The sequence below is a fragment of the Microcaecilia unicolor genome, chromosome 10 (genome assembly GCF_901765095.1).
Source record: "Microcaecilia unicolor chromosome 10, aMicUni1.1, whole genome shotgun sequence".
In the NCBI taxonomy this organism is placed as follows: domain Eukaryota; kingdom Metazoa; phylum Chordata; class Amphibia; order Gymnophiona; family Siphonopidae; genus Microcaecilia; species Microcaecilia unicolor.
The window spans coordinates 132,640,315-132,656,222 of NC_044040.1; the positions used below are offsets into that span (position 1 = coordinate 132,640,315).

General features: G+C 49.6%; 1 protein-coding gene across 1 annotated transcript in view; it reads left to right on the forward strand.

The window, feature by feature from the left end:
• Positions 1 to 15,908, forward strand: part of DTYMK (deoxythymidylate kinase) — a 191,473-nt gene that overhangs the window by 171,085 nt on the left and 4,480 nt on the right. The window lies entirely within an intron of this gene.

Sequence of the window (15,908 nt, forward strand, 5' to 3'; positions counted from 1 at the left end):
CGCCCACAGAGCCTTATGCAGTCTCGATACTGTGAACCGCTCCCCCGTTATTGTTTTGAAAAATTCCCTAATTTTTTTCCCATGGCCACTAGCCAGCTTTTCAGCATTTAATGATCTAATATAATGGGCTAACTGCTGGTAAGCGAATGTGTGGCTAATAGTAAAGCCCACCCCTAAAGCACCCAAATTTAACAGCCCTCCTCTAGTCCCCAATACATGTTCCAACCTCGTAATCCCCTGTAAAGCCCACCTTTGAAACACCCTGTTCTCTGATCCAGGTGAAAAGTTTGGGTTACCCTGTAGTGGCACTATATCCGTCATATCTCCTTCCAACCCCCAATAGTTATTAAGATCCCGCCAAATCGCCCGCATCGGATCCAATAGCAAACTCCCCTTAAATTTTTTTGGTAATTTATTCTCCGCCTCATGTAATAAATAATGTGGGTGAAATGGCAAGAAATGAACCTGTTCCAATTTCCACGGGGTAAAGTCTTGTTTATCCAATAACCAGTCCCCCAGATGCCTCAACAAACACGCTTGATTATATTTTTTGATATCTGGGAGCCCTATACCTCCTAATTTCCAGGGGCCTACCAATATGTCCAAAGGCAATTTAGGCTTTCTCCCCCCCCCCAAATAAACTGTCTTAAATACTTATGGAACTGCTTAATGTCTTTATTTTTTAATCGTAACGGTAAAACCTGTAATGTGTAAAGCCATCGGGGGAACTCCATCATGCGGAACAACTGGATCCTCCCGTGTAGCGTTAGCGGCAAAGCCTCCCAGTGCTTTAACCGGAGTCTCATATTATCCAATAGTTTAGTAAAATTGAGAGCATAAAAAGCCTTTGTATTCATGGCCACCTGTACTCCCAAATATTTGAGGCTCTCCCTAGCCCACTTCAACGGAAAATCATTCCCCCACTCCATTTTTACATTATCTGTATCTGTTAGTGCCAGAGATTTGGAATAGTTTATTTTAAAACCAGTAAAGTCTCCGTACTCTTGAAACAATTCCAATAGGGCTCCTAGCGACCTCTTGGGTTCTGTGAGATGTACTAATAGGTCATCCGCGAATGCAGATATTTTAAAGTCAACAGAACCCCAGGTAACCCCCACTATCTCCGGGTGGGACTCAATCTCTCGTATTAATGGGTCTAAGGACAATACAAATAATAGCGGCGAGAGAGGACACCCTTGCCTCACTCCCCTCCTTATCGAAAACGGTTGCGACCCTACCCCATTTATCCACATATACGCTTGGGGATCCGAGTAGAGAGCCCCCACCGCCCTCCTAAAAAAATCCCCAATACCTACTTTCTGCAATACTTTAAATATGAAGTGCCATACCACCCGGTCAAAGGCCTTCTCCGCGTCAAAACTTATTAGCAGAGAAGGCCTTTGCTGCTCCTTCACTTTCTCCAAGGAAGCAATAAGAGCTCTGATATTACCCACCGCCGCTCTACCTTTCACAAACCCAACTTGTGGAGAGGCCACCAAGTCCGGTAGTACTCGGGCCAACCTATTTGCCAGAATTTTTGCATACAGTTTGGCATCACAGTTTAGTAGGGAGATCGGTCTATATGATCCCATGTCCCCTGGATCCTTGCCAGGCTTAGGCAGGACGATAACTTTGGCTAGTCTAAAAGTCTCTGGAATCTTGGCGGTACTAGCCATAGAATTAAATAAATTTAATAACGGTAAAGTCACCTGTTCCTGTAAAATCTTATAAAAAGCTATACTAAAGCCATCGGGTCCTGGTGCCTTATGTATCTCGCTCTGTTGCAGGGCCAACATTAGCTCTCCTTCCTCAATAGGGGCGTCCAAGATCTCCCCCTGTTTCGGTGATATCCGTGGCATGTCAATGTTTTCCAAAAACAATGTGCTGTCTGGTATTACCCCCGATGGCTCCCCATACAGGTCCGCATAGTATCTGCGGAAACTCTCTACTATATCTTCTTCCCGTCTGACTACTGTGCCATCCTGTCGCTTTACTTGTAGTAAACGAGTCATCCCTTTTTTCCCTTTAGCCAATCGGCTCAGCAATGTTCCTGCCTTGTTCCCATACTGGAACAACTGGTATTTGTAGTACATTATAGACTTCTTAGCCCGCTCATGTAGGAGCTCATTTAAATCTCTCTGGGTTGTCAAATATATTAACTTCTGTTCTTCCGTTTGTGTAGCCCCATATTTCTGCCTGTGTGTACGGACCTCTTTTTCTAAGCGTAATATTTCTTTATCTCTTCGCTTCCGTGTCCACGCCCTATAGTTAATAATTTCTCCTCTCAGGACTGCCTTTGCTGTTTCCCAGTACAGCCCGTATTGGTCTTTATGTTCTTTGTTATTGTATTCATAATCTTTCCACTTGCTCTGTAACATGTCCCGGAATTTCGCATCTTTATACAGCTCAAATGGAAAGGTCCACCCTCTATACCCACTCCAGTCCCCTCTCAATTCCAACCTTGTCCATATGGGGGAGTGATCCGAGATTTCACTCGGACCAATTTCTGCCTCCACTATTTTGGCAAAAAGAGGACGTGATATAAGTATATAGTCTATTCTAGATAGTGAAGAGTGTGCCCGAGATAAATGAGTGTAATCCCTACAGCCTGGGTGTAGTACCCTCCAAGCGTCCACCAATTCCAATGTAGAGCACAAGAATGGCAGCCCCCTTTGATAATGCCGAGGCCCCAATCCTCCCTTGCTAGTCTTATCCAGCTCTGGGTCATATACCATGTTAAAGTCTCCTCCCAGCACCACATTTCCCATCTGATATGGAGTCAACAGGTCCACCAGCTCTCTATAGAAACTTTTTTCATATACATTCGGTGCATATATATTACAAAGAACGTAAGGAGTTCCCCCCATCTCCATCTCTATCAGGACATATCTACCCATTGCACTCCTCTTAACCGCTTTTATAGATATTGACAACCCCTTTCGAATTAGTATCAATACTCCCGCCTTTTTATTATGTGCAGGAGCGCCCACTACCGCGCCCACCCAGCCCTGCTGAAATTTATCATGCTCTTGTGTTGTCAGATGTGTTTCCTGAAGAAACACTATATCGGCCGCCTGGCGTTGCAAAGCCTGCAAAATTTTTTTCCGTTTTATGGGCGAAGAAACTCCCCCTACATTCCATGATAACAATTTAACTGACCCCATCACTCCACTGCATCCATTTCCATTGTCTCAGCCTTTTCCTGTTAATCAGAGGGCGTACCTCCCAGCCCTTAGGCACCCCTCTCTTCATCCAAGATAACCACCCCTGCCGTTCTCCAGCGCGCGTTTCCAGTAATGAAAAAGAAACTGTAAAATAATAGTCCATAAACCAAATACATCTCAAATGAAAAAACAATTTGAAGGACCCCTTCTCCTCTAACCATTGTTCCCTCTCCCCCTCCCTCCCCCCCTCCCTCTCCCTCTTCCAAACTTTACACATTGTGTTCTCTAAGAACCAGACACGTTAGCGCCCTGCCCCTCCCCCCTGCAGCTTCCTCTTTATCGAAATGTTCAGGTCCCACTCCCCTAAGCCCTGTTATTTTACCAACTCTCTACTCCCACTAACATATTCGGGGGGACCTCTTACACACACCATTCAAAGTAAAACATTTTTATCTTGAAAACTCCCTCCCCCCTTAAACATATTTGAAGCGTCCCTTTCCAATTAACCTGCACTTGAAATCTCAATCCTATCTCTTAATATAACTTATTATACATATTTAACTTTTTACTGTCCCACAAATCCCCAACTCATATGGAACTTAAACCATTATATTAAGTGTCTCACAATAATAGTAGCGCTTTCAAGGCTCTGCTCCCGCTACTGCTTTGAATATCTTCTGCCTCTTCGGCAAAACACTATGAGAGTTCTCAAGCCCTCGATCTTGCAATGGTATCCACTTCTTCTTCAGTGCACCTCCTCCTCAGCAGACTGCTCCATGCCTCCTTTTATTTTCTTGGCATACTCCAATGCTTCCTTAGCGGTGTCGAAAAAACGTGTCCGGCCTTCATGCTGGACCCTCAGTCTAGCTGGATAGAGCAGTGCAAACCTAATCCGTCTGTTATGTAATTCAGTGCATGCTCCTACAAATTGCTTTCGCTGTGCTGCCACTGCCGTCGAAAAGTCTTGAAAGCATAACACCTTATGCTTATCATAATTCACCATGCCCTGAGATCGCCATAGCCTCAAAATCTCCTGTTTGTGGTGGTAATTTAGTATTTTACAAATTACCACTCGAGGTCTTTGTGCTTCGGGTCTCAGTTGACCCAGCCGATGTGCTCTTTCAATTTTTAAGTTGTTTATCAACTCCTGCGCTTCAAGCACCTTCGGCAACCATGCTTCCAACACGGCCCGCAGATCTACTTCCCTTACAGTCTCTGGGATCCCCACCAGCCTGATATTGTTTCTTCGTGATCTATTTTCTAGATCATCCACTTTTGACTCCAGCTGGGTAATCCTTTGTTGCCATTCTTTGTACTGACCCTCCTGCTGGGTATTCTTATCCTCCAGCTCCGATAGCCGTTGTTGGAATCCGGTCAGATCAGTTTTTAGAACCTCTAATTTCTCGTCCATAACATCGAGTTTCTCAGAGATTTTCTGCAGTTTCAGGTCTACGGAGGATTCTAATAATTGCGAAACCTCCATTGCAATTTCATTTGCCCAAGCGGAACTTACTGTTTCCCCCGAGGGGCCGGGATCCGCCATTTTGTTTTCTCCCGTTCTCCCTCGTGTTCCGTCCTTCCGCGGCGCCTTGGAGGACATATTGATGTTTTTCCACCTTATAAGTTCCGCCGTTCGCTAGTTTGGGCTATCTCGTCTATCTTTCCTTCTTTTGCCGATTTCAAATTCGCCGATTTAAGCTGCTAGGGGGGCGATCTTACATCGGGGCCTCAGAGCTCTGTCTTGCGGCGTCCTACCCCTCGCCTAGCATCACGTGTCTCCGCTAAGTTGCCTTTTAAAGGCAAGCTGCTCTTTGGGGTCGAGCTGGACAAAATTGTGACCGATCTCGGCACGTCTAAGGGCAAGAGGTTACCAGAGGTCAGGGCTCGGGCCAGTGCTCGCCCCGGTAACTCCAGAGGACGGTTTCAGGAAGCCCGTCGGTACCGCCCGGGCAAGTCGGGCTCCTCTGCCCCCTCTTCCTTCAAAAGGAACTTCTCCCCCAAGCAGCATTCCTTTCGCAGAGACCGCCGTCCCGGAGGTGCGCCCTCCGGTCCTCCCCCAGGGTCTCGTACCCAATGACGGGGCCCTGGTCCATGGCCCAGTGCAGATTGGAGGACGCCTGTCCTCGTTTCTGGGCGAGTGGACCAGGGTAACTTCAGACGCTTGGGTGCTGGAAGTCATCAGAGACGGCTACAAGCTAGAGTTCTGCCGACCCTTAAGAGACGGGTTTGTACTCTCTCCCTGCAAGTCTCCGGTCAAAGCTGTGGCAGTGCAGCAGACTTTGGACAATCTGATCCGCCTGGGGGCGGTCGTTCCGATGCCAGAAAATCAGCTAGGCAAGGGACGTTACTCCATTTACTTTGTGGTACCAAAGAAAGGAGGTTCTGTCCGGCCTATCCTCGACCTCAAAAGGGTCAATCGGGCCTTGAAAGTTCGGCACTTTCGCATGGAGACTCTCCGCTCTGTTATAGCGGCAGTGAAGGCAGGGGAGTTCCTGGCATCCTTGGACATCAAGGAAGTGTATTTGCATATTCCCATCTGGCCTCCTCATCAACGCTTTCTGCGTTTTGCAGTCCTGGACCGACACTTCCAGTTCAGAGCCCTCCCGTTCGGGTTGGCTACTGCTCCGCGGACCTTCTCCAAAGTAATGGTGGTCATCGCGGCCTTCCTGCGGAAGGAAGGAGTACAAGTCCATCCTTATCTGGACGACTGGTTGATCCGAGCCCCCTCTTATGCAGAGTGCGGCAAAGCTGTGGACTGGGTGATTGCTCTTTTGAGCTCCCTGGGGTGGATCATCAACTGGGAGAAAAGCCAGCTGCGCCCGACTCAGTCCCTGGAGTATCTGGGAGTTCGATTCGACACCCAAGTGGGCAGAGTGTTCCTGCCAGACAATCGGATTGTCAAGCTTCAGGCTCAGGTGGACCAGTTCCTAGTAGCCTCTCCTCTTCGGGCTTGGGACTATGTGCAGCTGTTGGGCTCTATGACGGCCACGATGGAAGTAGTGCCCTGGGCCAGGGCTCATATGAGACCACTACAACACTCTCTGCTGCAGCGCTGGACTCCAGTTTCGGAGGATTATGCTGTGCGCCTTCCCTTGGACCCAGCAGTGCGCAAGGCGCTGAGCTGGTGGCTGAAGACAGACAAGTTGTCTGCAGGAATGCCTCTTGTGACCCCGGAGTGGATTGTCGTCACGACGGACGCCTCTTTGACGGGCTGGGGAGCCCACTGCTTGGGAAGGACAGCGCAGGGGCTCTGGTCTCCTGCAGAGGCAAAGTGGTCTATCAACCTCCTGGAACTCAGAGCCATTCGGTTGGCGCTTTTGAAGTTCCTCCCGGTACTGGCGTTGAAGCCAGTACGGGTCCTGTCGGACAATGCCACGGCTGTGGCCTATGTCAACCGCCAGGGAGGTACCAAGAGCGCCCCTCTAGCCAAGGAGGCCATGAATCTATGCCAGTGGGCGGAAGCGAACCTGGAACAGCTGTCAGCGGCCCACATTGCCGGAGTCACGAATGTCAAGGCGGACTTTCTCAGTCGCCATACCTTGGATCCCGGAGAGTGGCAGTTATCGGCTCAGGCGTTCTTGGACATCACGAAGCGCTGGGGCCAGCCGAGCCTAGATCTGATGGCGTCATCGGCCAATTGCCAAGTGCCGCGCTTTTTCAGCAGAGGATGGGACCCTTGATATTTGGGAGTAGATGCTCTTCTCCAACAGTGGCCGACACAGGAGCTTCTCTATGTGTTCCCGCCCTGGCCCATGTTGGGCAGGGTACTAGACCGGGTGGCAAAGCATCCGGGCCGGATAATCCTGGTGGGTCCGGACTGGCCCAGACGTCCCTGGTATGCGGACTTGATCAGGCTCTCAGTGGACGACCCTCTGCGACTGCCAGTGGAGCAGGGCCTGTTGCATCAGGGTCCCGTGGTGATGGAGGATCCCTCCCCCTTTGGTCTTACGGCCTGGCTATTGAGCGGCAGCATCTGAGGAAGAAGGGCTTCTCAGACAAGGTCATCGCCACTATGCTGAGAGCGAGGAAGCGCTCTACTTCTACTGCTTACGCCAGGGTTTGGCGTACCTTTGCAGCGTGGTGTGAAGCAGGCTCACTTTCTCCCTTCACTGCTCCAATCTCTTCAGTGTTGGCATTCCTGCAAGAAGGTCTGGAGAAAGGCCTGTCGCTCAGTTCCCTTAAAGTCCAGGTAGCGGCTCTGGCTTGCTTCAGGGGCCGCCTGAAGGGTGCTTCCCTGGCTTCGCAGCCAGATGTGGTACGTTTTCTCAAGGGAGTTAATCACCTGCGCCCTCCTCTGCACTCTGTGGTGCCTGCGTGGAATCTCAACCTGGTGCTAAGAGCCTTGCAGAAGCCGCCTTTTGAACCCTTGTCGAGGGCATCTCTGAAAGACGTTGAAAGCAGTCTTTTTGGTGGCTATCACTTCAGCCAGAAGAGTTTCCGAGCTCCAGGCCCTATCATGTCGAGAGCCTTTTCTGCAGTTCACTGAGGCAGGAGTGTCTATTCGCACAGTGCCTTCCTTCCTGCCCAAGACTGTTTCTCGCTTCCATGTGAATCAGCAGCTCTGTCTCCTATCCTTTCTTAGGGAGGACTACCCAGAGGAGTACTCTGCTCTCAAATATCTAGATGTGAGACGAGTCATCATCAGATACTTGGAAGTGACCAATGATTTCCGGAAGTCGGATCATCTGTTTATCCTGTTTGCAGGTCCTCGTAAGGGTCTGCAGGCTGCTAAGCCTACAGTGGCAAGATGGGTCAAGGAAGCCATTGCAGCGGCTTATGTGGCCACGGGGAAGGTGCCGCCTATCCCGCTGAAGGCTCACTCCACTAGAGCTCAGGCGGCCTCGATGGCAGAGGCCGGGTCCATCTCCTTGGAGGAGATTTGCAAGGCGGCAACTTGGGCATCGGCCCATACCTTCTCCAGGCATTACCGCTTGACTGTGGCTGCTCGGGCGGAGGCCCGGTTTGGAGCTTCAGTGTTGCGGTCAGGGATGTCAATGTCCCGCCCTGGGTGAGTACTGCTTCGGTACATCCCACCAGTCTATGGATTGATCAGCATGATGATATGGAAGGTAAAATTATGTATCATACCTGATAATTTTCTTTCCATTAATCATAACTGATCAATCCATAGCCCCTCCCAGATATCTGTACTGGTTATATTCTGGTTGCATTTGAGGTTCAAGTTTAGTCTTCAGTTCCTGTTCAGGAGGACTTCGTGTTCAAGTTTTTTCAATTGGATTCTTCAAGAGTTGAGACGAGTTTGTGTTACAGTGAGCTGCTGCATTCCTCTCCCCTCCGTTTTACGGGGCTGGATTGAGACCTAAATTCTGCCGGCGCTCCCTCCCGCTTCGTGCGGCTGTAGGGCAGCTTTGTACCCCTCCCGCTTCAGCGGTGTTAGGGTCAGTCAGCTCCTCCCGCGGTTGCAGGATAGGCCAGATCCCCCCGCATTGGCGGGGTGGTGTCCCTCCCCCGCTCTGCGGGGATGAGCTGGACGGATTCCCCTCCCCCACTTGTGTGGGGATAAGCTGGGTTAATTCCCCTCCCCCGTTTCGGTGGTGGTGAGCTGAGCAGAGTGTCCCTTTGTGGGTGTAATTCTCTAAGTGCTGAGTCCTGCGGATGGAGCTTTGATATCGACATACTGAGGAGTTTCCGGCAGCACATGACCACATATAGGGAGGCAAAAGCTTTGCTCTCTATCTCCACCTGCTGGTAGATGGACACAACCCACCAGTCTATGGATTGATCAGCTATGATTAATGGAAAGAAAATTATCAGGTATGATACATAATTTTACCATGTTCTCTATCTCAGCAGGTGGTGGTCACACACAGCAGCAGCTCTGGCTAGGTCTCCAAGCCTAATTCTTAGGTTTTGTTGAGTACCTGGGGTTGAGGGCTCTTCTTGAGCAAGTGCAAACCTGGTGGTGCCAGGTCCCTCCTTTTCTCCCCCCTCCCGCTGGCTCCGTAAAAAAAAAAAAAAAAAAAAAATTTGACCATCCTTTAAGGGCGTTTATTTCAACGTTTATATCGGCATTTATTGCAGCTGCTCACTGGGACACCAGTTCGTTACAGCTCGGAGCGAGAAGCAGGTAATTTTACCTTTTTATAGCGGGCAGGGGGTTCCCCGTTCGGTCTCCACGTGGCTTATGGCGTCGGAGGGCGAGGGTGCGAAGATTCGCTCCCCGGACCGCCTGTGTGCGTCTAGCGGGGATGCGGGGGTTTTCAATGCCTGAATCGCCCTTGTTGGGTGTCAGTTTGGAGGCCGGTCAGTGTCCCGGTTCTTCCTCCGGTGTGGTGGTTTTTCCCCGCCATAAGCGCCCATCCCCCGCTGCTCGCCCACTCCATGTTGGCCTGCCACTCTGCTCGGACGGCTTCTTCTTGGGCCGCCCTCGAGCTGGGAGACGTTAATGCTATGGTCGCCCTTGATTCGGGTGACGGCAAGAAAGTGGCCAAAGTAAAGCGTCGTTCTTCCCGCGCGGCTCCTTCTCGGATTTTCACGCCGGACGCCATTTTGGATGCGCAGCATGTTTCTCCCCCGCTCTTGCGAGCGCTGGTTGAGGGTGCGTCTAGGGCCGTGGCCCAGGCTGCTGAAGTGCACAGTCTGGGGGGTTTCTCCCCCGAGTTCATTTTGCTGCTGCATCAGGCCTTCCTTATGCAAAACGCTGCCCCGGCTCCCTTGTCCGATAAAGGGGTTGAGGCCTCCGGAAGCAATCGCCCTCGGGTGGACTTCCAGGCCCTACAGGACTCTGTCTCCTCTGATGTAGATGAGGGCAGCGTATCTGAGTTCTCCCAACGGTCCTTTGGGGCTTCCTTGGAGGAGACGGATTCCCGCTCGGATGGAGCGGATGTCCCCTCTGTAGCACGGATCTTTCGCTCAAAGGATTTGCCCAACCTGCTAGTGCAGGTCATGAGCATTTTGAAGAGTTCCTCTCTGGAGGATGTCTCTCCCTCAGCCTCTGTTGGCTCTGCCATTATGCGGAGGACTAAGCTCCCGCCTAGAACCTTCCATGTGCATGAATGCACACCTTGATTTCGGTTCAAGGGGATTTCCCAGAAGCGAGCCTTAAAGTGGCTAGGGCTATGTCCCGCCTCTATCCTCTGCCTGAAGGAGGCCCTGCTTGGATTCTTTAATCACTGCGGTGACTAAGAAAACGGCGTTGCCGGTGGAAGGTGGCACGGCCCTAAAGGACGCCCAAGACAGGAGTTTGAAGGCGGCTTTAAAGTCGTCCTTCAAGGCGGCTGCTTTAAGTTTACAGGCCTCAATTTGTGGCTCCTATGTGGCCAGGGCGTACCTGATGCTTGCGCAGCGGGCTTCCCCCTCGGATCCTTCCTTGAGGTCTGATTGGCCAGCCCTGGAATCGGGCTTGGCCTACTTGGCAGGCTGGCTGTATGATGTCTTGAGAGCCTCGGCTAAAGGTATGGCTCAGACAGTCTCTGCGCGGCGGTGGCTGTGGCTGAAGCATTGGTCTGCTGACCACGCCTCTATGTCCCGCCTGGCTAAGTTGCCTTTTAAAGGCAAGCTGCTCTTTGGGGTCGAGCTGGACAAAATTGTGACCGATCTCGGCACGTCTAAGGGCAAGAGGTTACCGGAGGTCAGGGCTCAGGCCAGTGGTGCTCGCCCCGGTTCCTCCAAAGGACGGTTTCAGGAAGCCCGTCGGTATTGCCCAGGCAAGTCGAGCTCCTCTGCCCCCTCTTCCATCAAAAGGAATTTCTCCCCCAAGCAGCATTCCTTTCGCAGAGACCGCCGTCCCGGAGGTGCCTCCTCTGGTCCCCCCCCCCCCCCCCCAGGGTCTCGTACCCAATGACGGGGCGCTGGTCCATGGCCCAGAGCAGATTGGAGGACGCCTATCCTCGTTTCTGGGCGAGTGGACCAGGGTAACTTCAGACGCTTGAGTGCTGGAAGTCATCAGAGACGGCTACAAGCTAGAGTTCTGCCGACCCTTAAGAATCGGGTTTGTGCACTCTCCCTGCAAGTCTCCGGTCAAGCTGCGGCAGTGCAGCAGACTTTGGACAATCTGATCCGCCTGGGTGCGGTCGTTCCGGTGCCAGAAGATCACCCTGGCAAGGGACTTTACTCCATTTACTTTGTGGTACCTAAGAAAGGAGGTTTTGTCCTGCCTATCCTCGATCTCAAAGGGGTCCATCGGGCCTTGGAAGTTCGGCACTTCCGGATGGAGACTCTCCGCTCTGTTATAACGGCAGTGCAGGCAGGGGAGTTCCTGGCATCCTTGGAAATCAAGGAAGCTTACTTGCATATTCCCATCTGGCCTCCTCATCAACGCTTTCCGCGTTTTGCAGTTCTGAGGACACTCCCAGTTCAGAGCCCTCCCTTTCGGCTGTGGCCTATGTCAATCGCCGGGGAGGTACCAGGAGCGCCCCTCTAGCCAAGGAGGCCATGAAGCTATGCCTGTGGGCGGAAGCAAACCTGGAACAGCTGTCGGTGGCCCACATTGCGGGAGTCATGAATATTGCTTAGGCGTTCTTGGACATCACGAAGCGCTGGGGCCAGCCGAGCCTAGATCTGATGGCGTCTTCAGCCATTTGCCAAGTGCCGCACATTTTCAGCAGAGGACAGGACCCTCGATCTCTGGGAGTAGATGCTCTTCTCCCACAGTGGCCGACACAGGAGCTCCTCTTTGTGTTCCCGCCTTGGCCCATGTTAGGCAGGGTGCTAGGCCGGGTGGCAAAGCATCCGGGCCGGATAATCCTGGTGAGTCCGGATTGGCCCAGACGTCCCTGGTATGCGGACTTGATCAGGCTCTCAGTGGACGGACCTCTGCAGATGCCAGCGGAGCGGGGCCTGTAGCATCAGGGTCCCGTGGTGATGGAGGATCCCTCCCCCTTTGGTCTTACGGCCTGGCTATTGAGCGGCGGCGTCGGAGCAAGCAGAGCTTCTCAGATAAGGTCATCGCCACTATGCTGAGAGCGAGGAAGCGCTCTACTTGTACTGATTACGCCAGGGTTTGGCGTACCTTTGCATCGTGGTGTGAGGCAGGCTCACTTTCTCCCTTCACTGCTCCAATTTCATCAGTGTTGGCGTTCCTGCAAGAAGGTCTGGAAAAAGGCCTGTCGCTCAGTTCCCTTAAGGTCCAGGTAGCGGCTCTTGCTTGCTTCAGGGGTCACCTGAAGAGTGTTTCCCTGGCATTGCAGCCAGATGTGGTGCGCTTTCTCAAAAGAGTTATTCACCTGCGCCCTCCTCTACCAGTGGTACCTGCGTGGAATCTCAATCTGGGGCTAAGAGCCTTGCAGAAGCCGCCTTGTGAACCCTTGTCGAGGGCATCTCTGAAAGAATTGACGTTGAAAGCAGTCTTTTGGTGGCTATCACTTCAGCCAGAAGAGTTTCCGAGCTCCAGGCGCTATCATGTCGAGAGCCCTTTCTGCAGTTCACTGAGGCAGGAGTGTCTATTCGCACAGTGCCTTCCTTCCTGCCCAAGATTGGTCCTCGCTTCCATGTGAATCAGCAGCTCTGTCTACCCTCCTTTCGTAGGGAGGACTACCCAGAGGAGTACTCTGCTCTCAAATATCTAGATGTGAGACAAGTCATCATCAGATACTTGGAAGTGACCAATGATTCCGGAAGTCGGATCATCTGTTTGTGCTGTTCGCAGGTCCTCGTAAGGGTCTGCAGGTTGCTAAACCTACAGTGGCACGATGGGTCAAGGAACCCATTGCAGCGGCTTATGTGGCCGCAGGGAAGGTGCCGCCTATCCAGCTGAAGGCTCACTCCACTAGAGCACAGGCGGCCTCGATGGCAGAGGCCGGGTCCGTTTCCTTGGAAGAGATTTGTAGGGCGGCAACTTGAGCATCGGCTCATACCTTTAAAAAGGTAAGGAAATAACTTTGTACTTGCATTGATAATAGCTTAATTTAAATGCAGCTATCTAGCTCGCTCTGACCTCCAGACAAATAAGCTACCTTGAGCAGTAAGATAATTAGATTAATATGTAATACTCACTATTATGCTCTAATTATAAATACAGGCTTGCTATGCTCTGACTATAAACCAAGCATAATCAGTAAGAATTGTTGCCAAGTTCTAATGCAAATGTAGGCTGCCTAGCGTTGAATTGTTGCCAAGCTTTAATTGTTACCAAGCTTAAATGTAAATGTAAGCTTTGCCTCGCTTTGAACTGTAGCCAAGCTTAAATGCAAATGTAGACTTTGCCTTGCTTTGAATTGTCAAGCTATATGCAATTTAAGCTCTACTTCGCTTTGAATGCAAAACCAGCTGAATGTTTGTCACAGCGCCTTAAACATAGATATGAATACCAGTAAAACACTCCTAATCATCCATTGCCTCACCCTACTCTTACATGCAAACACAACCCACAACCCAAATAACAACAAACCCATAACTCACAAATCACACAACACTCACACACACACAATGCCCACCCTAAAGAACACCCACAATAACTCACCCACAATACACCACCCTATGTACAACCTTTCAACAACTCATCAATCCAAAGACACAATAACCAACCAAAAGGAAAAATCTCCGGATATGAACACTACCAACAAAAAGAAGAAAACAACAACAACAAACTCAACCACCGAAGAAACAGACAACTAATAAAAATAAACACATCGAACCCCCCCACAGAACCATACCACTCAATCCAACTAGGATACATCAATGCAAGATCAACAGTAAGCAACTCAGTAGACATACAAGACTGGATCACTACAGATAACCTAGACCTTCTATTTATCACAGAAACCTGGTTCCATAGCCCCACAGACCCCGCCATCCTAGAAACATGCCCACCAGAATACAAAATCATCCACTGGACAAGAAATGGAAAAAGAGGAGGCGGAATAGCCATAATTTACAAACCCGAATTCACCATCACAATTACGGGGGAATCCACCTCACCACAACTTGAAATTGCATCGACAAGGATTAATCACCCAAACCTAATAGGACACCTGAACACAATCCTATTCTACAGGCCACCAGGAAAATGGCAAGACTCCCAAACACAACTTATGGACTTCATCTCGAACTCCTGTGTATCTGCCTCAAACATCCTTATAATAGGAGACATCAACCTACACCTAGAAGATGATACCTGACCAAGCACACGAGAATGCAAAGAATTCTTAAAACTCTGGGATCTGCAAGCACCCAACACGCAACCAACACACAAAAAAAGACACACACTAGATATCATAACAAGCAAATTCGAACCAGACTCAACAATCATACTCACCGACACAAGATGGACACCTACATTATGGTCAGACCACCATAAAGCAAATGTCTCTCTCTGCTGGCGAAAAACACACATAAACACAATCAATAAACATGAACGAACAACATACACAACGAGAGGAAAAATAGACCCCACAACATTCTGGCAACAGATCTACCAGAACGAATGGTCAACAAATGCTGACACCATCCAATTCCTCCAAGAATGGGACGATTTATGCACTACAACACTAGACAAAATCGCCCCAATCCAAACCAGAACATCGCACAGGAAAAAATCAAATGCATGGTTCACCGAAGAGCTGAAAAAACTTAAAACACAAGTCAGAAAACTAGAACGCGTATGGAACAAAAAGAGAGACGAACAAACACTAAACGCCTGGAAATTGCTTCGGAGAAAATACAAATATACCATAAAACAGACTAAAAGACTACATTACAAAACAATAATAGGACCAAACTACAAAGATACCTTGTGAACAGACTGTTAGACACCACACCAGTCACAAACAACGGCAAAGACATACCAGATGTAGACAACCTTGCAAAATACTTCGAGGAGAAAATTATACAATTACAACTCACAGTACCCGCTAGCCCTATTGAATACGCCACACTTCTAGATTGTCTAGATCCAGAAGAAGGAACATACCCAGCAGACAGAACCTGGACCGAATTCGAACTACTATCAGAAGACCTCATCTCTGAAACACTTAAAAGATTTGCCAAATCCCACTGCAAACTAGACATTTGCCCAAATAACCTCATGAAATCTGCTCCTCAACAATTCATAATAGACCTAACGAGCCACGTAAACTTCATGCTACAAAACGGACTTTTTCCAAAAGAAAAAGGAAAAATCTTACTCACCCCAATTCCTAAAGACACAAAGAAAAACACGAGCGAAATAACCAATTACAGACCAGTAGCATCCATACCACTAATAACCAAAATAACTGAAGGAATGGTAACAAAACAACTCACAAACTATCTAAACAAACACTCAGTACTGCATGATGCCCAATCAGGATTCCGATCAAATCATAGCACAGAAACGGTCTTAGTCACCCTTATGACTAAATTTAAACAAATAATAGCAACTGGAAACAATATACTCCTCCTACAATTTGACATGTCAAGTGCCTTCGATATGGTTGACCACGGAATCCTATTACACATACTTGAATATTTTGGCATTGGAGGATATGTCCTGAACTGGTTCAAGGGGTTCCTAACACAGCGTTCGTATCAAGTTACATCAAATTCAACCACATCTAATGCATGGACACCTGAATGTGGAGTACCACAAGGATCATCCCTCTCACCAACCATTTTCAACCTAATGATGATCCCTTTGGCAAAACTCCTATCAAACCATAACCTAAACCCATATATATACGCCGATGATGTAACAATATACATCCCTTTCAAACAGGACATCAAAGAAATCTATAACGAAATCAATCAAAGTCTACACATCATGAACACATGGGCAAATGCATTTCGTCTGAAATTAAATGCAGAAAA